At 42.0% G+C, this 26,494-nt stretch overlaps 1 protein-coding gene across 7 annotated transcripts in view; it reads right to left on the reverse strand.

The window, feature by feature from the left end:
* The window catches only part of LOC126470515 (constitutive coactivator of peroxisome proliferator-activated receptor gamma-like), a 750,708-nt gene that overhangs the window by 631,410 nt on the left and 92,804 nt on the right, over positions 1-26,494 (reverse strand). For 3 of the 7 annotated variants that reach the window (XR_007586227.1, XR_007586224.1, XM_050098424.1), the window contains exon 3: positions 19,824-19,910. The exons of 3 other annotated variants lie outside the window; for them this stretch is intronic. The gene's annotated coding sequence lies outside the window, so the exon portion shown is untranslated. Of the gene's footprint in view, positions 1-18,839; positions 19,698-19,823; positions 19,911-26,494 lie in introns of those variants that run through there. One more of the 7 variants, XR_007586226.1, reaches the window with a different exon arrangement.

Below are 26,494 nucleotides of genomic sequence, written 5' to 3' on the forward strand. Positions count from 1 at the left end.
CCCCATAGCGACCCAGATGGGTTCCATTGGATTTACAGCAAGCGAATTTGGTCGCCGAGACATCAACATGAGTGCACTATAATGCTGTTCAATCCACTGTAGCACGGTTCTGGCTACGAGACACGACAATTAAACTGCTGAATGACGACATCGCCGTCAGGAAAGACATCAAGAATGAAGGGATGTAGCTGTCAACTTGTCTTTGATTACTACCACAGGTCCCATGCATTCACAGGAGAATATCTCCCTTAGCGTAATACTGCTCCCACCAGCCTGCGTTCATGGCGTGCTACACGTTTGGAGCTGACGTTCACCGCGATAGTGGCGTTTGTGGAGATGACCAGTGACGTAGGGTCATAAAAATGTGATTCACCTGAAGAGCCGACCCGTTTTCATTGATTGATGGTCAAATCTCGATGGTTCCATGCCCACTGCAATCGTAACTGACGATGTCGTTGGGTGAGCATGTGAGTACATAGAGGTGATCTGCGGTGGAGCTCCATGTTCAACAATGTATGATGAACTGTGTGCTCCAAAACACTTGTACGTGCACCAGCATTGTGTTCTTTCGCTGGAGATGCCACAGATCACCATCTATCCTACTTTTCGATACAGACAAGCCTCCAAACGCCACGTTCTGTGAAAAGTTATGGATGTCCTACCATTTAGCACCCAATGGTAGCTTCACTGTCCTTTCACATCTTTCTGTAGATGGTCATGACAGTAGCACGTGAACATTGGATCAGCATGGCGATTTTCGAGATACTCTTTCACAGGTTCTGCGTAATAATAATCTGCCCTTTGTCAGAGTCCCTTATCTCAATGGACTGACCCATTTTCAGCTCATATCTTTGCCACAGTGATCCCCTGTCCGTGTATGCTCTGCTTACATGCTATTGTTATCGCGTCACGTCCTCGCAATACCACCAGGTGGCATCCAACGTCGTGGTGGCATCCAATGTCTTGGTCATAACGTTCTGGTTGATCAGTCTGCATTCTTCTGTGAGTGTTGTTATGTCATTGGATTCTCTTCTTCGAACATAGTCGCATATAATTAAGGTGGTTTAGCGCGGTCCAGCGGTAACGAAACGAACCCACTAATTACCGTCGCATTTAACGTGCACCCACCCTGCTATATTGCTGTTGTTTGCTCCGATACACGTATTCGTATGACACGTCCATATGGGCACAATTGGCCAAATGGAAAAGGACTGTCCAGTGAGATTTGATACAAGAACCACCCGGGTTCAACGTGTAACACAGTGATTAACAAATAAACTTATTTCATTCGATACAGAAATAGCCAAAGTTACAGGATTCACGTTCCATTTAAGTGATGACTAGTTCTGGGTTATTTGAACCCATTTTCAAATCATTCAGACAGACAAAACAGTATTTTCCGAAACAGCATATCAACCACGTCAAGATTATACATATACATAAAACAAAGTCAAGCTTAGCCATGAACAGTGGCAGGACAAACTTATGGCAGTTATATGCTTGTTCTGCCACTGTTCATGGTTAAACGTGACTTCGTTATATGAGGTGTGTTCAAGAAGTGGTGACTTCATATTTTTATGAAAAAATATTTATTAATTCATCAATATTCACGTATCCACTTGAAAGTATTTCCCCTCAGATACAATACACTTGTGCCAACGCTTCTTCCAATCCTCGAAGCATTTTTCATAAGCACTTTATGGTACAGCCTTAGAGTACTTCCAGTGATGCAGTTTTTTTCCTCAATCGTTGTAAATCTTCGTACTTTCATAGGTCTCTTCAGTTTTGGGAACAGGAGCAGGGGGCCAAATCCAGTGAATATGGTGGCTGAGGCATGATTGTCGTATTGTTTTTTGGAAACATAAAATCTCTCACAAGTAACGATGAATGAGCAGGTGCATTGTGATGCAAAAGCCATGAATTTTTTCTCCACAATTCCGGACTTTTTTTGCGTATTGCTTCACGCAAACGGCGCATAACGTCAAGGTAATTCTCCTTATTGACCGTAAGACCTTGACGCAAAAACTCATGGTGCACTACGACACAGTGATTGAAAAAAGAGTGAGCGAAATTTTGACATTTGATCGAACTTGGCGTGCCGTTTTTCAGTATTGGCTCTCTGGGGTGCTTCCATTTGGACGATTGGGTTTTGGTTTCGACTTCATAACTGTAAACCCATATTTCATCACCAGTTATGACCCTTTTGAGCAAATCAGGCTAATTACTGACGTCATTCAAGAGCTCCTGAGCGATGCTCATGTAACGGTTCTTCTGACGAAAATTGAGAAGTTTTGGGACAAACTTCGCTGAAATATGTCTCATGCCTAAAACATCCGAAAAAATTGCATCACCCGAGCCGGCCGATACGCCAACATCCTCAGCAACTCCTTTTACGGTAATCCGACGATCTTCACAGCTTTGATCTTATCATCTGCTATTGATGTGCTGAGGTGTCCACAGCGGAGCTCGTCATTGGCATCTTCTCTAGCATATTGTAAAAGCTTGTACCACTTGTAAACTTTTTTTTTTTTTTTTTTTACTTAGAGCAGACTCACCGTATGCCACTATCAACATTTCAAGTGTTTTAAAGCACTTGGTCCTATTTTTACACAAAATCTGATGCAAATTCTTTGCTCCATCTTTTATAATAATCGAAAACTGCCGATCACACTAAAACCATCTAACCTTTCTATCTGTCAAAAACAAAGTATGCTGTACACTTGAAACTGTGAACATATGTGCGGGACATGTGTACCAGCAAAACAAAAAAAAAAAGGATCGATAATCGAACGTACATTGCCCGTGCAATTTGAAAAGTCACCTTACTTTTTGAACAGCCCTCATACATATACACTAATATTCCAAAACATTATGTCCACTGCCCACACCGACGTCGGATGCCACCTGGTGGTATTGCGGGCACGTGACGCGATAACAATAGTATATAAGCAGAGCATACACGGACAGGGTATCACTGTGGCAAAGATATGAGCTGAAAATGGGTCAATCCATTGAGATAAGCGACTTTGACAAAGGGCAGATTATTATTACGCAGAACCTGTGAAAGAGTATCTCGAAAATCGCCATGCTGCTCCAATGTTCACATGCTACTGTCATGACCATCTACGGAAAGATGTAGAAGTACAGTGAAACTACCATTAGGCGCTAAATGGTTGGACGTCGACAACTCTGCACAGAACGTGGTGTTTGGATGCTTGTCTGCATCGAAAAGTAGGATAGATGGTGATCTGTGGCATCTCCAGCGAAAGAGGACAGTGCTGGTGCACGCACATGTGTTTTGGAGCACACTGTTCATCATACATTGTTGAACTTGGAGCTCTACAGCAGACCATCCCTATGTGTTCACATGCTGACCCAACTACATAGTCAGTTACGATTGCAGTAGACATGGAGCCATCAAGATTCCACTGTCGATCAATGGAAACGGGTCGGCTCTTCAAGTGAATCACACTTACCTCTACTAGGTTGCTGGTAGTCTCCACAAACGCCAGTATCGAGGCGAACAGCGGCTTGAAACGTGGAGCACGACACGGATGCAGGCTGAGGGGAGAAGTATTATGCCATGGGAGACATTTTCCTGCACTTGCATGAGACCTGTCGTACTAATTGAAGACACACTGGCAGGGTCATCCATGGTGGCCGAGTAGTTCTAGGCGCTTCAGTCCAGAACCGCGCTGCTGCTACGTCGCAGGTTCGAATCTTGCCTCGGGCATGGATGTGTGTGATGTCCTTGGGTTAGTTACGTTTAAGTAGTTCTAAGTATAGCGGACTGATGACCTCAGAGGTTAAGTCCCATAGTGCTTCGAGCCATTTGAACCATTTGAACACACTGGCACCTGCATCCCTTCGTGTTTGATGTGCTTCCTGATGGTGATGTCATCTTTCAGCAGCATATATCTCCACGTCTCGGTGCCAGAACCGTGCTACAGTGGTTTGAGCAGCATTATAGTGACTCACACTGATGTCTCGACAACCAAGTTCGCCTGCTGTAAATCCCATGGAACCCATCTGGGTCACTATCGGGCACCATCATCGCATACGTGAATCAGTGGTCCGTTATTACATGACCTGCGTGTAGACAGCAAATGCCGCATACGTCCAAAAACCAACCAACAAACTGTTGGATCCCTGATACCCTAAATCAGTGATGTATTTCGTTCCAAAGACGAACAAACAAGCTAGTAAGCAGGTGGTCATAATGGTTTGGCTCATCTGTATATGTATAATCATGACATGGTTTATATGCCATTTCGTAAAGTATAGTTTTTTCTAAAAAAAAAAAGTACTTGCTCGCGAAAGGCACAGGTCTCGAGTACGAGTCTCGGTCCGGCACACAGTTTTTATCTGCCAGGAAGTTTCGTATCCGCGCGCACTCTGTTGCTTAATGAAAATTTCATTCTGGAAACATCCCCAGTCTGTGGCTAAGCCATGTCTCCCCAATATCCTTTCTTCCAGGAGTGCTAGTTCTGCAAAGTTCGCAGAAGAGCTTCTGTGAAGTTTGGAAGTTAGGAGACGAGGTACTGGCAGAATTGAAGCTGTGAATGCGGGTCGTGACTCGTGCTTGGGTAGTTCAGTTGGTAGAGCATTTGCCTGCGAAAGGCAAAGGTCCCGAGTTTGAGTCTCGGTCCGGCACACAGTTTTAATCTTCCAGGAAGTTTCACATCAGCGCACACTCCGCTGCAGAGTGAAAATTTCATTCATAGTTTTTTTCTATATGAATGATTTCAAAAAGGGTTCTGATAACCTGGAACTAGTCATCATTTTAATAAAAAGCTTATTTTGCAACTATATCAATCTTATTTCGAACTGATTAACACAACTTGCTGTACTGCAATTGATCCAGCATGCTAAAAATCTATAATACAAACGTAAGACTTCTAATGCCTAACACATAGGCGTCTATCACTCCTCTTTTTATACTATAAAGATCCACAGTGACAGCACATGATCACCCCAATCACGCCACTTTGTGTGCTAGATATCCAGTTATGTGCAATGTGCAATGACAGAGTAAATGTTTATTTTGTTTATTTGCATGGCTGGATGAACAAGGAAACTACACATCCCTTCCACGTTTTATGCTTGCTTCTTCCTCCATCGAAGCTTGCTCACTCACAAAGGACTTTCTCGCCTCATCCAATGGATATCTAGCACACAAAGTGGCGTGATTGGGGTGATCATGTGCTGTCTTTGTGGAGTATAAAAAGAGGAGTGATAGACACAGCAGGACGCTATGGATGATTCTTATGACTGGAGAATCTATACAATGTTTATACAAACATTGGTAATAATAATTATATCGAAGATGTTATGCTTTTTAGCATGATGAATTTAAATGTGCTCACAACTGGTGCAGGACATTTTTCGAAGAGTGTTTCACTACTTGAAGAACTCTCGAAAATAACGTACAAGAGGCTGAAACCGAGACTTCGCGATTGGTAATATGCGTGCAGAGTCCCTATGTGTATGTGTGTCAGCGGTGGATGGTCGTGGTTCAGATGCAAAACTTGCTAACTGTTCGTCTATAAATGACGCTGCCGCGTAGGTGCACTTTGTAGGTAGAGATGGCTCTGAGCACTATGGGACTCAACATCTTAGGTCATAAGTCCCCTAGAACTTAGAACTACTTAACCCTAACTAACCTAAGGACATCACACACACCCATGCCCGAGGCAGGATTCGAACCTGCGACCGTAGCAGCCCCGTGTAGGTAGAGAGGGAGAAGGAAAACTCTCATAGCCCAAGATGCTACCTGCAGTCGACATACTGTCACCTAACGAATAAATTACTGGGGTAATAAAAATAAATACCCAAAAGCTACAGTCAGTAGATGTCCTGAAAGGGTTGGTTATATGCATCAGAGATGGAAGGTATAAACAGAAATAGCGAAGCACATCTGGTAAGCAATTAGAGCATATTCTTAAGGGGGAAAAAACTGAGCAGCAACAGAAATCAGCTCTGTACAGATGTCATATCCCTGTTCCAGACCCTTACACGATGGAGTGGAAGACAAACAAACATGTATAACTGTTTCCAGACTTTTAAGTTTCCATCACGTGCAGCACTACAGAGTCTGAAGACAACCTCTCTGATGGGTCAGACAGTACACGGAATTGTTTCCAGACTTTAAGTTTCCAAACTATCCATCACCTGCACCAATCGCTGAGCCTCATATAGGTATGAAGCGACTTCTATTATACTTTTCATGATCGCTTTATCCAAAATGCATGCATATGGATCTTCAGGAAGAGAGGAAGTCTTACGATTTTTTAGTAGGTTGGTGCATAAGACATGACAATATTCTCACAGAAAATCAAACAACACATGGGTATGTTAGCGACATGACCATATAAATATGGAAAAACTATCGAAAAATATGAACCATGACATAAAATCGGTAAAATTCGAGGAAAACCTGGTATAATCACGATAAAATTGATGGGAAATACGTAAAATCGAGAAAACCTACTAAAATTATAGAAATTGACTGAGAAAACATACAATTAGAGAAAAATAATATGAAATGAGTACTGACTGAAATCAATCAAATTGCGTGTTCTGGAGGATGAGAGTAGACTGATGCTACATATACACACCTTAATAGTGGAAAAAGGAGGCATTCTAGAGACATGGCGTCAAGGCGAAACTCCAATATTATGCTGCACATGAGCAATAGAGCATAACATCGGACCACGACTTCCGTGTGCAAGAGGAAGGTCACTAGGGGAGGTGGCAATCTGTGACTGGTACATCTTCTCTGTCTAAGATCATGGTGTTTATTTCCTAAGATGCCACTGTTTCTGCATATGCATTTTCGGGTACCGACGATCATTTATAGGACTGTTATGAACATATCATCACTTCCAAATTGTAATCGGGTCTGAACTTCATAAACAGAAGGTATCATACACCTCTGAAACCCTATGTAGTGTTTGTGTTACAAAGAATAGATGTTTTCTTTGGTGTGCAAAGTAGCTGTTTTATGACCTTAACTTGCCACCATAGTAAACTTCCAGGGAGAACGTATGTCATGTGCCGGAAATATATTTCTTACATTCGAATATTAGTAGCATTGCATTCCACATGATTAATAGATCAGAAACCGCACAGCTCTAACATTATAGTGTGTTTAAGTGCAGAACCGTGTGGCACTTGGAATGTGTGTATGTCCCACAATAGTTTCCCTGTTTGCAATACGTTCTTGGTATGGACGCCAAACACTGGAACAATACTTTAGAATTGTTAGTGCAAATGATTTACGTAAAATCTTTCAAACTCCGTTCCTAAGTCACTGACACAGGTTTGTAAGGTACTGCAAATCTGGTGTGTGTACAGTCTTAGACATAAAAACTGACCGCCGGCCGGCCACCACAGAGACTAAGTCTGAGTCGTTCACTTAGGGGGGGGGGGGGGGGGGGCAATAAAACCGACCGCCCCTGACAACGCCAAGTCCGGCCATCTGCACGATCTGGCAACACTGCTAGATGCGGAAGTGTCAGGAGGAAGTGTTGTCTACTTCCGAGATGTAGTTGTGTTGGCTGAGCCCGGGGTCTAGTAGTGCCGGCACGGTAGCTCAGTGTGTTCGGTCAGAGGGTTTAGCTACGCTCTATAATTAAAAACTGAGTGCACGGATCAACAAACAACCTGAATGAGTGTCATCGGACGTCCGCCATGAATAAAGTCAACGAACAATATAGAACAAGATATTTAAAAAATGGTAATCATTGCGAATTCTAAATTATAGTCGCGTGTTTGCGTCCAACTGTTATATTACCACATTTCAGCCCTCGTCTAAAGTTATGAGTCTGGCTGAACATCGAAGATAATTTGTTTCACATTCTACCCACCAGCAGTAACAAGTACTTGCAGAAACAATTCCACAGGACAGCTAGTGGCTGCGTCACGACAGAACAGCTTACGCTCGAACGTTTCCTCGCGCTGCAGAGGCTACCTGCCACCGGCCACACGCCACCCGCCGCCTGAAATCCGGCGCCGCCCAGGCGAACGCGGCGCGGCGCTGTGAGTGTATGTATCAACTGTCATTTTCGAATTTGAAATTCTAGTTATCATCTTGCAGTTAAGCATTGGATTTTCCATACTTGAAAATCATGAACTACGGTTAAACTTTGTAAAATTGAGTCGCAAGTGGTAAAAAGTGTAACATCTGCAACACAATATTTACGTTTGGTATAACAGAGGGGTGAATGCAGAGGAGGCCGCTAAAAAGATTTGAACTGTGTGTAGAGCGAGTGCTTTTCGAAAAATACGCCGTAAAAAATATTATTGTTTCAACAAAGATCGTTCTGGCATGAATGATTTTCCACATTAAGGAAGTCTCGACTACTGATATATGTGATGGATTACCAGTTAACCATCAGGCGACATTTGCATTCAACGGGCAAAGTTCAGAAGTCTGGTGTAGGAGTACTGCATGCTCTAATTCGAAACAAAGAAAATCAACGGAGTGACTATTATTTAACGTCATCAGGTCGGTCATTGAGCAGTCCTAAGCAGTACTGTTACTGGTGACGAGTTATGACGCCTTTATCGTTAACTTCTTAAGAAGAAATGAAAGGCTGAGCCCCACCAAAAGACGTAAACTCGAGCAAAGAGTAGTGTGAACATAATATTTTACATCTGATAAATCCAAAAACCTGTTTTGGGTTACGAATTCTGCCTCAAGGGGTGTGTGCATCACAGCTGGAATTTGTTGCCAACAGCTGAGACGCCTTGCGGTCGCAGTGTAAGATAATCGACCGACAAAACAACATCACGTGTGCTACTGAATGATAAGGCACTTTGTTGATCTGAGAAACACGACTGTCCAGGAGATTGACAGGAAAGTCATCTCTCAGGCACTTGTATTGATAGGGAAGTCCTCTCTCAAGCACTTGTTCCTCTCATCATACACTCGTAAAATTTTACCTTTCCCACTCTTGATTGATCAACATCGACATCGTTAGAACCAGTAGGTGTAGAATTTGTAAGCCACCTTAGCCTTGTCAGATTGCTTTAGATATCGTGAAAGAAAATTCTGCTGCTGATTAATTTCTCTTTGATGATTACTTTTGCGTTCAGTAAACTCATGCAAAACGCAGTTAAAATATTCACTGTACTAACAAATTAAATTCAGCTTAGTACAGAAACATCACAACTGCAGTCTAAATAAAGCATTAAGTATCTGTAAGACGATGGAGCCTATTTTAACACGAATTAGTAGGATATTAAGGACATTTGACTTGGAAAAAGTCTGTATTGACTTCATGTCCTGTATCATTCGCAAGTATTATCAAAAAGGGGCAGTTCATACATAAAATTATGTTTTCACAACAACAACAAATATGTCGGCAGAAAACAAAAGTGGCATTATGAATTTTGCAGTACCGTAAGGTTTTCGCTCTGACACTAAGGGGTACTAAAAGTACCAAGACGAATTTTGCTCGAGCGTTATCTTACGATTCCCTTATTGAGCTTGTACCTGCCTGCTTGCTACAGAACAATTAAAAATCTGGCTTCCAGCGAGTCTAGAAAGGCGAACGAAAGCAGCTGGCACCTGGTAGCCAAGCATGTTACCTGGGAACTGGTTTTTCCTAAAGTGGGTAGACATTTTCGGGTTGAATTGTTGGCAAATGTCAGTCAGACGTGTGCCGTTGGTGTAAGTGTTTCGGTGTAATGAATTTGTGCCAATGATTTATCTATAGGTTTTTTCTGTCCCAAATAGATAGTTGAAGTCTCCCGTTACTATTTTCACCTCATCTTGTGTTCCAGAATTTTTCGACATTTTCGGTGTTTTTCTTATTTTCTAGGGTGGTGGGGGCATGTGAATTGATGAGTGTATATTTTTTATTAGGGCTCTGAATGATCATAGTCATAAGTCGATTGTTGATGGGTGTGACCTCTTTGACAGAGCTGATGATAGATCTGTGTTCGAGAAATGCCATACCGAAGGTTGGTACGCCTTTCGCTACCTTTTGTTGTGTTTTGCTATTGAAGACGCGATAGTTTCCTTAATGCAAGGTTTCACTGTCTGTCAGTCGTGGTTCTTGAAGAGCAAGGATGAGAATTTTTTGTCGGTCGATTTCTTATGTGAGATTATTCAGTTTTCGTGTTTGGATCAATGTATCGACGTTTAGTTTTCAAATGCATGTTTTCTGCTTGTAGGGAAATTTACCAGAGATATCCGATATTCTCTGCCGTGCTAGCCTGGACCCCCCACAATCCGAAAATCCAGCTGCCGCCTGTCGACGAGTGGGTTGTGTACCACCTGGGGTAAAGTTGACTTTGCTTGCACAGTTCATGTTTGCTTATGTTTCATTGGTTTGGCCTTGGTGATACCAGGACCGGACAGGACCAGAGCGTGTTCAAGCCTTTGGAAGCAAATATTTTCAAAAAAAAAAATTCAAATGTGTGTGAAATCTTATGGGACTTAACTGCTAAGGTCATCAGTCCCTAAGCTTACACACTACTTAACCTAAACTATCTTACAGACAAACACACACACCCATGCCCGAGGGAGGACTCGAACCTCCGCCGGGACCAGCCGCACAGTCCATGATTGCAGCGCCCCAGACCGCTCGGCTAATCCCGCGCGGCGCAAATATTTTCAGCCGAGCTCATTGAGCTAACAGACGGTGACCAGAGTACCGGTGATTTTTACTCAGACGTGTCTGGATTTTGGGTTCAACGGGTTGAGTAGCCGTTCAGGATTGTGTTAGTATTTGGTTCACCCCAAGTATTTGATTTTCCTGGGATCCATCCATATGTGGGAGGCTTTCCCCTATCCGCCAAACGGGATTATTATTATTATTATTATTATTATTATTATTATTATTATTATGTCATCTGCAAATCCCATATGGTGTATTTTCCCACCACTGAAACAGATGTGCATTGTCCGATTCAATATTTCCATCACATAAATATGGGTTAAAATTACGTTATATTGCTGCTAGCAAACATATTCATCACTTTTTCTTAGACAGTTGCTACCTGTTGCTCCATCAAAGGAATTTATGTGCGCGGCGTTGTTGCAATACAGACGTTCAAATTATCCGATTTCTGTGAATTCATCTCGATACCAGATCGTTATAATCGGATGCAGCCAGTCAGTCTTTATGTGGATAACTAAGGAACTGATTGTTGTTCAACACACGGCAGTCGTCGCCCTCACTGGAATCAACGACTCTGTGTGTGTGTGTGTGTGTGTGTGTGTGTGTGTGTGTGTGTGTGTGTGTTTTAATGTTCACGCACAATCTGAATCAATACTATTAACATTAGAGAGACAACCAACAATAAATGTTGCATCAAATATGACTGTAAAGTATTTTAATGCGATGGGAAGTTACAAACTGAACTTTTACCCAACCCACGTCCTGCATATTGCGTTAATTAAGTAACGTGTATTAACTCCATAACATCGACAGGAGAGAGAGTGTGCTCTTGTTGTCGTGGCTCGTGACAAGTGCAGCGATTACCAGTGCCCAATGCCACCGCGATTTGTTTATGTTGGCTGAGCGTGGACACTGGCAGACGCTTTGCCATAAACAGAAAGAAATCACCTTGGCTCTGACTGCAGTGAGCGGACATCACTGCCTGCATGTTCTTATAGTAACAAACGTGAGACTCTACTCACAGGTGCCATGGAGGAATTGGAACGGATATCATGTCATTAATGATCAGAATAGTAACCAGTGATGAACTGTCCACTCTATTTGAATCCCAAGAAAATAGGAACCTTCTCACAAAGGAATGTGAGGTGATATCAAAATTTATCCAACGTACAAAAATTAACTGCAGAGCTTTCATGCACGCATTAGTAGCACACAAGGAAATAATATGTCTTCGAAGCGTATATTTCATTTCCTCTTCTCATGTCAACGCCCTTGTTTTACTATGAAGTGAGAAAATAAACACGAAAACCTAAAGTTCCTGAGAAGCATATAAGCCATTTCCTCTTCTCAGATCAAAGCTTTTGTTTTAGTATGAAGTAAAAAAAAATAAACAGTCTAGGGTTCTGAAGCATAATATGACACCAGACTCTTATCGTAGGCTCTATCAGAAAGGCAAAAAGCTGGGAGCTGTCCATTCTTTTGTCCAACAGTCTGTTTCCTTTCATGCATTACTACCATTCGACGGCTCTTATTTAAGGACTTGCGGGCATCAAGTTCTTCAGCACAATAAGCCTCATGCTATTGTGCTAATTACGGTATGGAAAAAAATGCAACAAAGACGAGTTCCACTAGAGCATTGAGGATATTTGCACATGTCTGTATTCAGCAATGACTGCCAGCTGCCACAACACTTAACAGGATCCATGCGGCCGGCCATACAACTGTGAGTGCACTTCAGACATTCAGTAAAGGCGGGTCCACACTGAGTGCGCCGTGCCGTGCCGCGCCGCGCTGAGCAAAAAGGCCGGTTCCCACTAGAGCGCGGCAACGCGGCGTGCGGCAAAGCGTTTTCCGCGTTGACGCGGCGGCTCGCGGAAGTGGCGTTCCCATCTGGAAGCGGCAGACGTTAGCGGTAGCCAATGACGGACAGCCACTGAGGTACGGGGCAGGACCCACTGAAACGCGCGGTGCGTTTGATTAACTATATCTTACACCTACATGAAGGAAAGACGAAGTTGGGTGAAGACATACCAATTTTTCATTTTCTGTACAATGTGCTCTTTCACATATTTCATTATTCATGTTTTCTCATTTCACCATAAACAGATTTCATGACTACCGTTCACGATTGTTCACTATCTCCTAACACAGTGAAACAATGTACAACAAGGGAGATTATTCAGATAGTTAAGCAAGACAAAAATTTAAAATGTGGTACGGTAGCAGGTACACGAAAACAGTAAGAACACAAAGGCTAGGTGGAAGGGATGAAAGTGGAAGCCACCTGATAGAATTTACCACAGAGCACAATGTAATCATCGCCAGCACCTTGATTAAGAATCACGAAAGAATAATACATATTTGGAACAGTTTTCGAAACCAGATTTTAAATTGTAAGGCATTTCCTGGTGCAGACGCAAACCTGACTGAAGACTGTCAATAGCAAGAAAAGCGTTCTGAAAAAGAAAATTTGTTCACACCGAATATAAATGCTAATGGTTGGATACTATTTTACAAAGGTATTTGTGTGGAGTGCAGTCTTGTATGTAAGTGAAACGTGGACGATGAACAGTTCTGTCAAGAAGACAATGGACGCTTCAAAACGTGGTGATTCATAAGAATGCTGAACATTAGATACGAGGATCGTGTGACTAAAGAAGAGGTACGGAATTAAATAGAGGAGGAAGAGGAAATTACAGCACAACTTTGACAACAATAGGGGTTAGTTGACAGGACGTATTGTCGGGCGTCAAAGAGTGAGGACAAAGGGGTTGGGTGATAGTATTCTGATAATAATCATCTGTTGAAATACTATTCTACTATTTTATCTATTAATGTAAGCAGTGAATTTACTCTTCCATGCAGTCCTTAAAACATTTAAACCAAAACTGAAATCAGCTGAACACCAAATCTTTCAACCACTGTCTGACAACTACTGAATTCACTTTCAACTTTCTATAACTATCGCTGGCTAGCCACACACACATACAGATATAAGGAGAACAAAAATAAACAGACATTAGTTTTCAGCATATAATTCTGCAGGTTGGCAACATGTACATAAACAAACCAGACAGGAAGGGACATGAGGTGAACACACTGTAGTTACGACTTTAAATCAGAGTTTTCGGTAAAACGTCTACTGCTAGTGACAGAAGAAAAAAGAGCGAACATGAAAATGTGCTATGTTCCATAATCTAAGTTTTAGTTCAACCTCCAGCATGTGACCAGGTGAGGGGAAACGTATATGTCCGCCAAAAACTCAATTCACTGTAAGTAATCAGTCATTCACGTAAAAAAAGATGTGAACTGTTTTATAATCTGCAAGTATCACAGATCAAAACAAAACTGAGTCATTCTAGATTCCACCGAAGATGCCTTAAAGTAAAAGGCGAAACGCGTCTTGAATCAGTAAAGTACACTGGATAAAGAAAAAAGAAAGGAAATAATCAATAGCTCTACATATTTAGTAAATTACATCTTATGACATACCAGCAAATTAGTTTCGGTTTAACTTCTCATTCGACATGCTATTAATGCCATTTAAAAAAATTCATCTATCCCTTCTGAAAAACTGTAGTTACTTTCATATCTCGGTAGATAAACATATTTAGGATATTTATCATGCGACGAAATACATGACTTTTCACAAGTTATCGTTTGCAAAAAAAAAAAAAAAAAAAAAAAAAAAAAAAAAAAAAAAAAAAAAACCACACATTTCGATTTCTTGAACCGTTTACGAAATTTGCGGTTGATACAACCACATGGTTTACGACGAGCAGGACGAAGTACCGATCGCGTCGCCGAGCAACCCGCGCGCGGTCACCGCACAGCCCGTCCGCCGACATATCATTCAATATCTCGAGAACGGTGATAGCTATCGATCTGCTCTCAGCTTTAAAAACAATTTCGATATGTTGACTAAATTTCATACGCAATAATGTATTACCTAAAATGAACTGTACGCAAAGTCCACGCAATGCGTTTTTACCTCTGCACACTCATTAAAATTTCGTGTAAAGGTTTACGTAAATGCGATACAGCAAGTAACCACCACGAATAACGAAAAGAAATTCGGTTCTTTATCGAGAGAAGATATCAGGCTGTAACATGCCCAAGAATCAAATTTTTCTACCGAATAGTTTCCTTGGAATCGGATGTTAAGTATTTCATAGCTGCCGCCGCGTCCGCGCCAGCGGTTCGGCGAAAGTTGGCGTGGCCCGGGGTTCCGTACCTGACGTCACGCTCAGCGCGTTCTGTGATTGGCGGCGCGCACCTGGGGCGCGTCACGCGGCAGCGGAAGCGGTTCGACATGGTCAAACCGCGACGCAGAGCCCGCCGCGCCTTGCCGCTGACGCCATTTCCATGGCAACCACGCCGCTGACGCGCGGTTTTGACGCGCGGCAGCCCTAGTGGGAACCGGCCTGACATGACGTCGACAGAAAGTCCAAAATTGCAACGCGATTTTGCACTTGGAAAACATAGGGGAATGAAAATGAGAAAGAACAAAGAAAACTTTCCTCAAAGGAGAAGCAACTGTCAAGAACTCATTTGGCAAACCAGAACTAAGGAAATAAGAGAAGGCTAGAAAGTGGAAGGAATATGTAGGTAGGAGAGTGGGAGGGGTTGTGCAAACTAACATAAGCACAATGTTAGATTCCTGTGAAATGGCTGAACACGCAAAGCAATACTGATCCTACCACTTAGATAAGTAGACACACTGAAGAACTGCGAAACTGTGTTTATAGCATTTGCATGTTTAGAGAAAGGTTTTGTCAATCTAAATGAAAACATTCTTTGAAGCTCTGGAGATGTCAGCGATAAAACACAGGGCCACAAGATTATCTACAACTTGTACAGAAACCAAACTGCATTTCTAAGACTTCAATGACTTGAAAGGGAAGCAGTAATTAAGAAGGTAGAAGTAGAGATGACATAAAATGAAGACTGTCAATAGCAAGAAAGCGTTCTGAAAAAGAAAATTTGTTCACATCGAATATAAATTATAATGGTTGGATACTATTTTACAAAGGTATTTGTGTGGACTGCAGCCTTGTATGTAAGTGAAACGTGGACGATGAACAGTTCTGTCACGAAGACAATGGACGCTTCAAAACGTGGTGATCAATAAGAATGCTGAAGATTAGATATGAGGATCGTGTAACTAATGAAGAGGTACGGAATTAAATAGAGGAGGAAGAGGAAATTACGGCACAACTTTGACTACAACAGGGGTAAGTTGACAGGACATATTATGAGGCGTCAAAGAGTGAGGACAAAGGGGTTGGGTGATAGTATTCTGATAATAATCATCTGTTGAAATGCTATTCTACTATTTTATCTGTTAATGTAAGCAGTGAATTTACTCTTCCATGCACTCCTCCACAAAACATTTAAACCAAAACTGAAATCAGCTGAACATCAAATCTTTCAACCACTGTCTGACAACTACTGGATTCACTTTCAACTTTCTATAACTATCACTGACTAGCCACACGCACATACAGATATAAGGAGAACAAAAATAAACAAACATTAGTTTTCAGCATATAATTCTGCAGGTTGGCAACATGTACATAAATAAACCAGACAGGAAGGGACATGAGGTGAACACACTGTAGTTACGACTTCAAATCGGAGTTTTCGGTAAAACGTCTACTGCTAGTGACAGAAAAAAACAGAGCGAACATGAAAATGTGCTTATGTTCCATAATCTAAGTTTTAGTTCAACCTCCAGCATGTGACCAGGTGAAGGGAAACGTATATGTCCGCCTGTCCGCCAAAAACTCCGTTCACTGTAAGTAATCAGTCATTCACGTAAAAAAAGATGTGAACTGTTTTATACTCTGCAAGTATCACATATCAAAACAAAACTGAATCATTCTAGATTCCACCGAAGGTGCCTTAAAGTAAAAGGCAAAACGCGTCTTCAATCAGTGAAGTACACTGGATAAAGAAAAAAAAGTTTGTTACTTACCAAAGGGAATAATCAATATCTGTAGATATTTAGTAAATTACATCTTATGACATACCAGCAAATTAGTTTCGGTTTAACTTCTCATTCCACATGCTATTAAATGCTGTTTAAAAAAATTCATCTATCCCTTCTGAAAAACTGTAGTTACTTTCATATCTCGGTAGATAAACAGATTTAGGATATTTATCACGCGACGAAATACGTGACTTTTCACAAGTTATCGTTTGCAAAAAAACACGTTTCGATTTCTTGAACCGTTTACAAAATTAGCGGTTGATACAACCACATGGTTTACGACGAGCAGGACGAAGTATCGGTCGCGTCGCGAGCGACCCGCGCACGGTCACCGCACAGCCCGTCCGCCGACATATCATCCAATATCTCGAGAACGGTGATAGCTATCGATCTGCTCTCAGCTTTAAAAACAATTTCGATATGTTGACTAAATTTCATACGCAATAATGTATTACCTAAAGTGAACTGTACACAAAGTCCACGCAATGCGTTTTTACCTCTGCACACTCATTAAAATTTCGTGTAAAGGTTTACGTAAATGCGATACAGCAAGTAACCACAACGAATAACGAAAATAAATTCGGTCCTTTATCGACAGAATGTATCAGGCTGTAACATACCCAAGAATCAAATTTTTCTGCCGAATAGTTTCCTTGGAATCGGATGATAAGTATTTCATTGCTGCCGCCGCGTCCGCGCCAGTGGTTCGGCGAAAGTTCGTGTGGCCCGGGGGTCCGTACCTGACGTCACGCTCAGCGCGTTCTGTGATTGGCGGCGCGCACCTGGAGCGCGGCACGCGGCAGCGGTTCGACATGGTCAAACCGCGACGCAGAGCCCGCCGCGCCGTGCCGCTGACGCCGTTTCCATGGCAACCACGCCGCTGACGCGCGGTTTTGACGCCGCGCCGTGCCGCTGACGCCGTTTCCATGGCAACCACGCCGCTGACGCGCGGTTTTGACGCGCGGCAGCCCTAGTGGGAACCGGCCTAAAGGTCTTGACTTATTCAAGTTCCATTTCCTTAATTTGCTATCGTTTACTGTATTTTTGGTTGTAAACTGCAGATCGTAACCAATAAAGTATTGTAGGTTTGCGTCTGCACAGGGAAAATGTCTTATAATTTAAAATCTGGTTTCGAAAACTTTGTTCCAAATATGTATTATTCTTTCATGAGTGTTAAGCAAGGTGCCGGCGATGATTACATTATGCTCTGTGCGAAATTCTACCAGGTGGATCCACTTTCATCCCTTTGTGTTCTTACTGTTTTCCTGTACCTGCTACCGTATCAAATTTTAAATTTTTGTCTCGCTTAACTATCTGAATAATCTCTTTTGTCGTACCTTGATTGTTTCAATGTGTTTATGGTGAAATGAGAAAACATGAATAATGAAATATGTGAAAGAGTACATTCTACAGAAAATGAAAATTTGGTATGTCTTCACCCAACTTCGTCTTTCCTTCTTGTAGGTGTAAGATATAGTTAATCAAACGCACCGGGCGTTTCAGTGGGTCCCGCCCCGTACCTCAGTGGCTGTCCGTCATTGGCTACCGCTAGCGTCTGCCGCTTCCAGATGGGAACGCCAATTCGGCGAGCCGCCGCGTCAAAGCGGAAAACGCTTGCCGCCGCCGTTGCCGCACGCCGCGCTCTAGTGGGAACCGAGGAACCGGCCTTTTAAACTGCTGTGCGCGGGTGAGCGCGTCCAGTGTGGACGGCGAACCGCGCCGCGCCGTGCTGCGCCGCGCAGTGTTCTGGCTGTTGTCGGTACAGCAAAGGGAGTGGCGCGTTTGCGCGCGCTCAGTTTCGACGGGGCTTCGGCTGGCAGGCGTGGTAGTTTATTACGTGCGTCAATTCGCGGTGACAGGTCATGTGTTCTCGCGTAGGTGTCATTATGGAGTGGGACCGGAAGCAAAGTGAGAACCTCAAAGAGCTGTATAGACAAAGGCGGGAACTGTGAGACCCAAAAGACAATAATTACCACATAAAAATCAAAAAAGTGATGCTTGGCAGTGGATCGCGAGTGGCGTCGGCTGTGAAATCGACGAAGCAAAAAAAAAAAAAAAAAAAAAAAAAAAAAAAAAAAAAAAAAAAAAAAAAAAAAAGAAGAATGACATCATTGTTGTCTTCCTACAGAAGGGAGAAAATGAAAATGAATCAGTCTAGGTGCACTGGAAAAGGTAACTACTCATAAACAATGTTTGTAACAACACAGTTTCCCATTTACATTTATTATAACATCGCACTATTGTTTCAGGGCTGACAGACACAATAGTAACTGGTTTACTTTCCCATTATTTGAATTCCTGAAGGAACGAGACACTCCCACTGGTACGATACACACAGAATATGTGCGTACATGTTATGTAACAATTATCTATAATATAGAGTCAGATTCTATTAGCACTTTAACACACTAGATAATTAGGCCAAAGTGTGGTCTTCACAATGGTGTAGTGATAAACACGTATATGCTTTCATGCTGCCTCATCTGGCCAAGGTATACGTCCATTTTTGATAAAATAGTCGGCTATCTCTTCGCGAATAGCTCGGGCATTTGACGAACTTTTTCTTGGCACTGCCTTTAAATTGCATAATGACACTGGTTGTGCTTCCCGTCTCCATGTTCCTTCCACTAAAGTGCCATCTGGCAGCTCACTGTCCACTGTGCCGCCTGGAGCATACAAACTGGAAGATTTCTTGCTCTGTCTCAAATAATTATGCAAGTAAATAGTTGTCAGTACAATAACACTGGCTTTTTCTGGGTCCAGAAGCATTGGTTTCCTCATGACCCTAAAAACGGATGTCAGGATTCCAAAACAATTTTCGACAACTCGACGGGCTCTTGAAAGTCCATAGTTGAATGTTCTCTCTTTTGTACCTTTCGCATAGACGCCTGCGTATGGTTTCATCACATTCTCATGCAAAGCAAATGCTTCGTCGGCCAATATAACATATGGCGTCATCTGTTCACGTGCAGGAAGTGGTTCAGGTCGAGGTATGTTAAGGGAGTTGTCTTGCAATTTCTCCCACAATTTAGTGCTTTTGAATATTCCGCCATCAGATATACGACCTTGTGAACCTACATGTGCATAAAAGAAATTGTACTTTGCATCCACCAGAGCAAATAACACAATGCTAAAAAAGTTCTTATAGTTATAGTACTCGCTGCCGGTATTTATTGGTGCCTGTAACATTACGTGTTTACCGTCCATAGCAGCCAGGCAATGGGGGAATTCCATGTTTTATCAAATTCCTCCGAACATCGTTTCCATTCTTCTGAAGTACTCGGCAACTGAAAAGAAAGGGTTTCAAAGAAGTTACAACATATCTTGTCTTAAAAACTGAAGAATTGAAACATGTCTTTGTTACATAATCGTGTCAAGTGTGGTTGAAATGAGGGTCTACATTGGGCAGTTCTAGAATGAAAGCTTGCGATAACAAGAATTTCTCTTGTGAGGGGCCCACAGTGATACAATATTTTCTGAAGGAAATCATGGCGCCATTGACTGTTGACAAATTTTTAGTATCATGTCACAACTGCAGTTTCGGCGTTAAGCCATAGTCTTGCATTTTGCATAGAATTTTCATTCCATATATGAAATTCGTACTGCAATATTTTATGCTCAGAACAAGTGCATGCCGGTTACAATGATATAACTTAACATATTTCGAAATTTAACTTAACGATGGCTTACGGCCGAAACTGCAGTCGTGACATTGTAATAAGAGTTTGTTGACAATCAATGGCATCTTGTCTGCCTTCAGAAAACATCCGATATCAATCCACCGACCATTGTTCACAAATTTAACCATACTTGTCACACTAGTGGAATTTCCGAGTTCGCCAAGAAATATTGCTACTTGCAGAATCGATTTAGCCGTATAAGTGAATTAAAGGAAAAGAAATTACTTCGTACTGTATCATAATGAAATAGAATTCTGGTTGTGGCATTTACTGTAAAACCTAATACATTATAGCCTAATGTTTCATTTCAGAGTTCTGGTGATGAAGAAAACCAACAGGATTCTACGGTAAATGTCGCCGAAGAAGTATTACATCTAAATGACACTACTCTGGAGAGTCCTGGCGAGTCACCTCCTATTAACAAAGAAGAAGGAATGGCGTACAGGGGAAAGGTTTTCCAGTCCCCAAAAAAACCGGCCAGTAAACGTAAGAAGAAAGAAGATCCGATGCTCATGAAGGCCTATGGCATTTTGGAAAGTGTGGGAAATGTACGTCCCGACGAGTGTTCCACATTCGGGGAACATATTGCAATGAAGCTCCGCAAATTTGACACCCGCAGGTGATCAGTGCTAATGCACAGAATAAACAATTTGATTTTCGATGCCGAGACTGATTTGTATGCACATCATCTGACATCAGATAGTTCGTCTCCTTCTGTCGTCCATTCTCCCCAAAGCAGTCCTGTTCCCCACCCACCCCTCTCCCCAATGCAGTCCTATTGGTAACTTCTCCTTCGAGTCACTCCCAGTCACCTCTGCTCGTCTCTCATCAAACGGTTGTCCCTACTCAACCAAGCAGCAGCAATGAACAACATGACTATCTCGCTCTGCCTACCAGATTCAGCTCTGCTCCAAGAACCTCCATCATATACTTTTTTGTAGTGCTTCATAAATACATTTGATTAAGCACATTCTGTTAACAATAACGTGTTTCAGACATTTTTATTTGTATGCGGATATTTACGTACATAAGGTTGTAACGAATAACAAAACTGCAGTCAATAAATAATTGTTTGTAAGGAACTATCTTTGATGTAATGCTATCAGCCCTCAACCCCTTTTACCTTGTACACATTTGACTTCGGACAGGTAACAACTTTATGCAAATAACTTAACTACAAATCCTTTGAAAAGGATGGTTTCATTTAACGACAATGAACAATAATAACTTCTTACCTTCACAAAGGGTTTCAGTGCATTATTGAGAGTGGTGCAAACTTCGATGACAATCGTTGATATACTTTGTTTAGATATTTTGAACAGATACATCACACTTGTAAAGGAATCTCCAGTTGCCAGAAAGCGCAAAGTTATTGCCAGTCTCTCTTTGGTAGAGATAGCACGTCTACAATTTGTGTCTTTCTCCATTATGTCTGGTTCGATCACTTTCAACACATATTCGAAGTCTTCGAAAGACATTCGATAAAAGTTTTCGAACTGTCCACTGTCGCCTGCAAGTAGTTCACTGAAAAGATCATTTCCACCGTACAATGCCCTACTCTTTAACACTGGGGTTACCCAATGACGACGATTCTTCCTCTTCTTCCTTAACTGATGGTACAGCACAATAAATGCGGCACTCACAATCTTGGCTCGCTCCATCTTCAGACGTGCGCGCGCTCCAGCTGGAACTACAGTGCGTGCCTCGGAACGGCGCGGCGCGGACGACGCATCATACTGTGCTACAGCAGTGCGGGGGCTGCAGCGGCGCGGCGCAGCGCGCTCAGTGTGGACCCGCCTTAAGACGTCAGGAGATGGACGGAAATGTCAAATTAACGTCACTTTCCGAGTCGTATTCAATCCAGAATGAAGTATTATTAAGGTAGTTGAGCATTCTAGCAATTACACTTTGATAATTCCCATATGAGTATTCTGATAGCCAAAAGAACCCGTTAGTCTGAAACCATCGGGAACTGCATTAATATCAAACCGCAAGAACTTGAGACAATACGTGGACTCTTCGCTGGGTAGCCTATAACTTATTTAGGATTCTCTCCATCCTAGGCATAATGCAAATGGAACTTCACATTGGGTTGGGTTGTTCTGGGAGAAGAGACCAAACTGCGAGGTCGTCGGTCTCATAGGCTTAGGGAAGAACGGGGAAGGAAGTCGGCTGTGCCCTTTCAAAGGAACCATCCCGGCATTTGCCTGGAGAGATTTAGGGAAATCACGGAAAACCTAAATCAGGATGGCCGGACGCGGGATTGATAACTTCACATTCACGAGGCGCTTTCTGATATTCTTGACAAACATCAGCAATTTGCTATCACAGAGTTACAGTTACAACTGTCTTATGATAATGGTACATGTTTCCAGTGGGCGTGGTGGTGTTACGCTATCAAACTGCTTCCAGTAACGTTAATGGTGGCGCACATAATTTAGCGCTGACTACCTACTTAAATAAAGATAGTGTGGTGGCGCCATCGCTTCTCTTTATTTGGCATCAGCTTGGGAAATCCAATTTAACGAACATAATACTCCATTCGCGAGCTGCTAATGATACAGTATGACTACAGAGATCATCGTGCGGGTCTTACATTAATTCTGCAGTGAATTGCTTAACAAATATTACCCCCAGCTATGCAGCTAGAATGACACATTACACAGGTACTCTATGGTTAAGTAATTATACAGGATGTTTCAGGAGGAATAGTAAATATTGTAGGAGATGGTAGTATAGACAAATTGCAGAAAAAATGCCACATAACATGTGTCCAATTTTTATTGAGTACATATAGCTGGGTTCAATGCATTTTCGTTTCGTATGTTGGTCCTTACAGGACCCAGTTGTCTACACTTCCTTGAAAATGAGCTTCCAGCGTTACTGGAAGAGGTTACTTTGGCTACAAGAACGTGTATGTTCATCCAGCATGACGGGGCTCCTGCACATTGTAGTCCTCAGGTGACACATTGTCCAAACCTAACATTTCCAGGAAGATGGAGCAGTAGATATGGGAACTTTTCTTTTCCACCAAGGTCCCCGGATCTTATCTCTTTGGATTTTTGCCTGTGGGGATGGTTAAAGTAAAAAGTAAACCCGAGAGCCGATTTGTTCGTTCAGATTATGAATAGTGCAGCCCTCATAAAAGAACGCAAAGACGACCTCAGAAGAGCTACACGTGGTGTTATCAAGAGAAGTCAAATGTGCATAGAAGTTGGTGGGGGAGTTTTTGAAAATCAACTTTGGACGTCCTCATCTGCCTTTGCTTTGAGTTTGTTAGGGTTAAGTACTAACAGGTGTATCTCTGCACTCAATAAAAAGTGGATGCATTTATATGTAATTTTTTTATGCAATTCGTCTGCACTACCACCTGCTAAAATATCTACTATTCCTCCTGAAACACACTATATATAGATATATGTGTGGTGTCTGTTCTTCCGGACATGTCCGAAAGAAAAGACACTACGAATCCGGGTTCTAACCTGGTCACGCACAAATTTTCATCTGACACCGCTGTTCTATTTTAGCGCCCTGGACATCCATCCTTCGATATTTAATTGATTAACAAGTCTTGTCTATTTCGATTTGTAGTGTCTGTTCTTTCGGAAATATCCGAAAGCACACACACACACACACACACACACACACACACACACACACACGCATTTTTATCTTAAGTGCTGTCCGAAAATGTTTGGCAACTCGGTGATAGTGCCGGATTGGAGATGTATCAACCTACTCATTTCACTAGATTTAATTGTAATTTTCTGAACAATTCATGTTTAATAATTGACAGCGACAGTGTCTCCATTCGTTTACTTTGTCAGAAACCTGCTTCTTTCTGCCCTTGCCTGTACTACAGCAATGAGTGATTGCTCACATTCTTGATGCCTTACTGGACGTGCTACTGCAACTGTAGCCAAAGATTCAAATCCTGCTGGAAAAGTATGTTTCAAGTCAGATGGATAAGCTCCTCCCCTACTGTCACTAAAAACGATCACAACGAAATTAAGTATAGGAATCCTATGAAACCCTTGAGTTCATAATGCGGTGCTGTGCACATAAAAAAAGTAGTTTTTCACAATTATCAGATGACAGATGGAATTTCTCAGGTTCCATTAATTATCACTGCATTATTAATTCTTGGTTCACTGGCGCTTTTCTGTCGCTTATTGTAACTGTTTTTTGAATGTTAGAGCTGGAAGAATATACATCAGATTTTCGTCATATGGAATATTCGAATTCACCTTAAGTCTTCAAGTTTCGAACGAAGGCAGAATATCCGTCAGAAAACATGACAACAAGAAGACAGGCCATGCCTGTCTTCTGGCGAATGTACCAATGACAGTGATCTCGATAACAATATTGTACAGCAAAGATACGTTGCCAACTCAACCACTGGAGAAGCTCCAAAATTGTAAATCGCGTCTGCTGAATACGCTTTCAAGGTTTCGGTCTGATTAAGACAGCAAAACACAAACAATTGTCGCAGTTATTTATTTATGACATTTAGTTTGCATTCAGTGCATCGATGTATCACAACTAATTACACTCTAGCCCCTAAACCTACTTACAGAAATGCGAATAAGACTCATTGACATATAATGAGGATATTGCGGGCCTTACCACACGCAACATTGAGACGAAGCTATACAGAATACATCATCAGCTAGTATCCTTCCTGGCAGTATAACTGAAACTTGGCAACAGTGCTGAATATGTTTGGCAACTCTGTGACCGACGAGGAGGAGGAGATTAGTGTTTAATGTCCCGTCGACAACGAGGACATTAGAGACGGAGCGCAAGCTCGGGTGAGGGAAGGATGGGGAAGGAAATCGACCGTGCCCTTTCAAAGGAACCATCCCGGCATTTGCCTGAAGCGATTTAGGGAAATCACGGAAAACCTAAATCAGGATGGCCGGACACGGGATTGAATGTGACCGACGAGTTACTTCCTTGATGGCACAGAACTATCCTGCTAAATTCACTTGATATTATCGTGTCATTTCAGTTTAATAATGTGAGTGATTTTCTCTTGAGATGTGACGTAAGGATATCAGTTAATGCTTTTCAGGCAACGAAAATCGTTTCACACGGGAAATACAACTATTATCGTCTCTTACGTTGCGAATTATCTGCCATCGCGGCTACTGGGCCAGAAAGTAACTCAAAGGCACCGCACCTATTCGCTAGCTCCTACGTAATGTGCATGCCTGTCAGGTGCACGCTGCATTTGTTCGCCTTTCAAGACTCGCTGAAAGCCAGATTTTTAATTCTTTTGCGGCAGAGTTACAAGCAGGCAGATACAAGCTCAATAAGGGGCAACGCTCGAGCAAAATTCGTCTTGCTACTTTTAGTACACCTTAGTGTCAGAGCAAAAACCTTACAGTGCTGCAAAATTCATAATGCCACTTTTGTTTTCTTCCGACATATTTTTTGTTGTTGTGAATACATAATTTTATCTATGAACTGCCACATTTCCATAATACCTGCGCATGATACAGGACATGAAGTAAATACAGATATTTTCGAAGCCAAAGTCGGTAATATTCTACTAATTCGTGTTAAAATAGGCTCAATCGTCTTACGGATACTTAATGCTGCAGTCGTGATGTTTCTTTAGTAAGCTGAATTTAATTTGTATTAGTGCAGTGAATATTTTAACTGTGTTTCCCGTTAGTTTACTGAACGCAATAGTAATTATCAAAGAGAAAGTAAGCAGCTGCAGGATTTTCTTTCACGATATCTAAAACAATCTGACAGTGTTGAAGTAATTTACAAATTCTACGTCCATAGAAGCCTACTGGTTCTAACGGTGTCATTAAATCAGTGTAGTTTGAAGAGTATTTTCGACTAGAAATGAATTGCCTTGACGACTGATCGATCAAGAGCGGTAAATGTAAAATTTTACTAGTAAATGATGAGAGGAACAAGTGCTTGAGAGAGGTCTTCCCAATCAATAAAAGTGCCTGAGAGATGACTTTCCTATCCATCTTCTTGATAGTTTTGTTTATCAAATCAACGGAGTGCCTTATCATTCAGTAGCACACATGATGTTGTTTTGTTGGTCGATTATCTTACACTGCAACCGCAAGGTGTCTCAGCTGTTGGCAACAAATTCCAGCTGTGATGTACACACCCCTTAGGGCAGAATTCGTAGCGCAAGACATACTTTTGGAGCTATCAGACGT

The sequence above is a fragment of the Schistocerca serialis genome, chromosome 3 (genome assembly GCF_023864345.2).
Source record: "Schistocerca serialis cubense isolate TAMUIC-IGC-003099 chromosome 3, iqSchSeri2.2, whole genome shotgun sequence".
Taxonomy (NCBI): Eukaryota; Metazoa; Arthropoda; class Insecta; order Orthoptera; family Acrididae; genus Schistocerca; species Schistocerca serialis.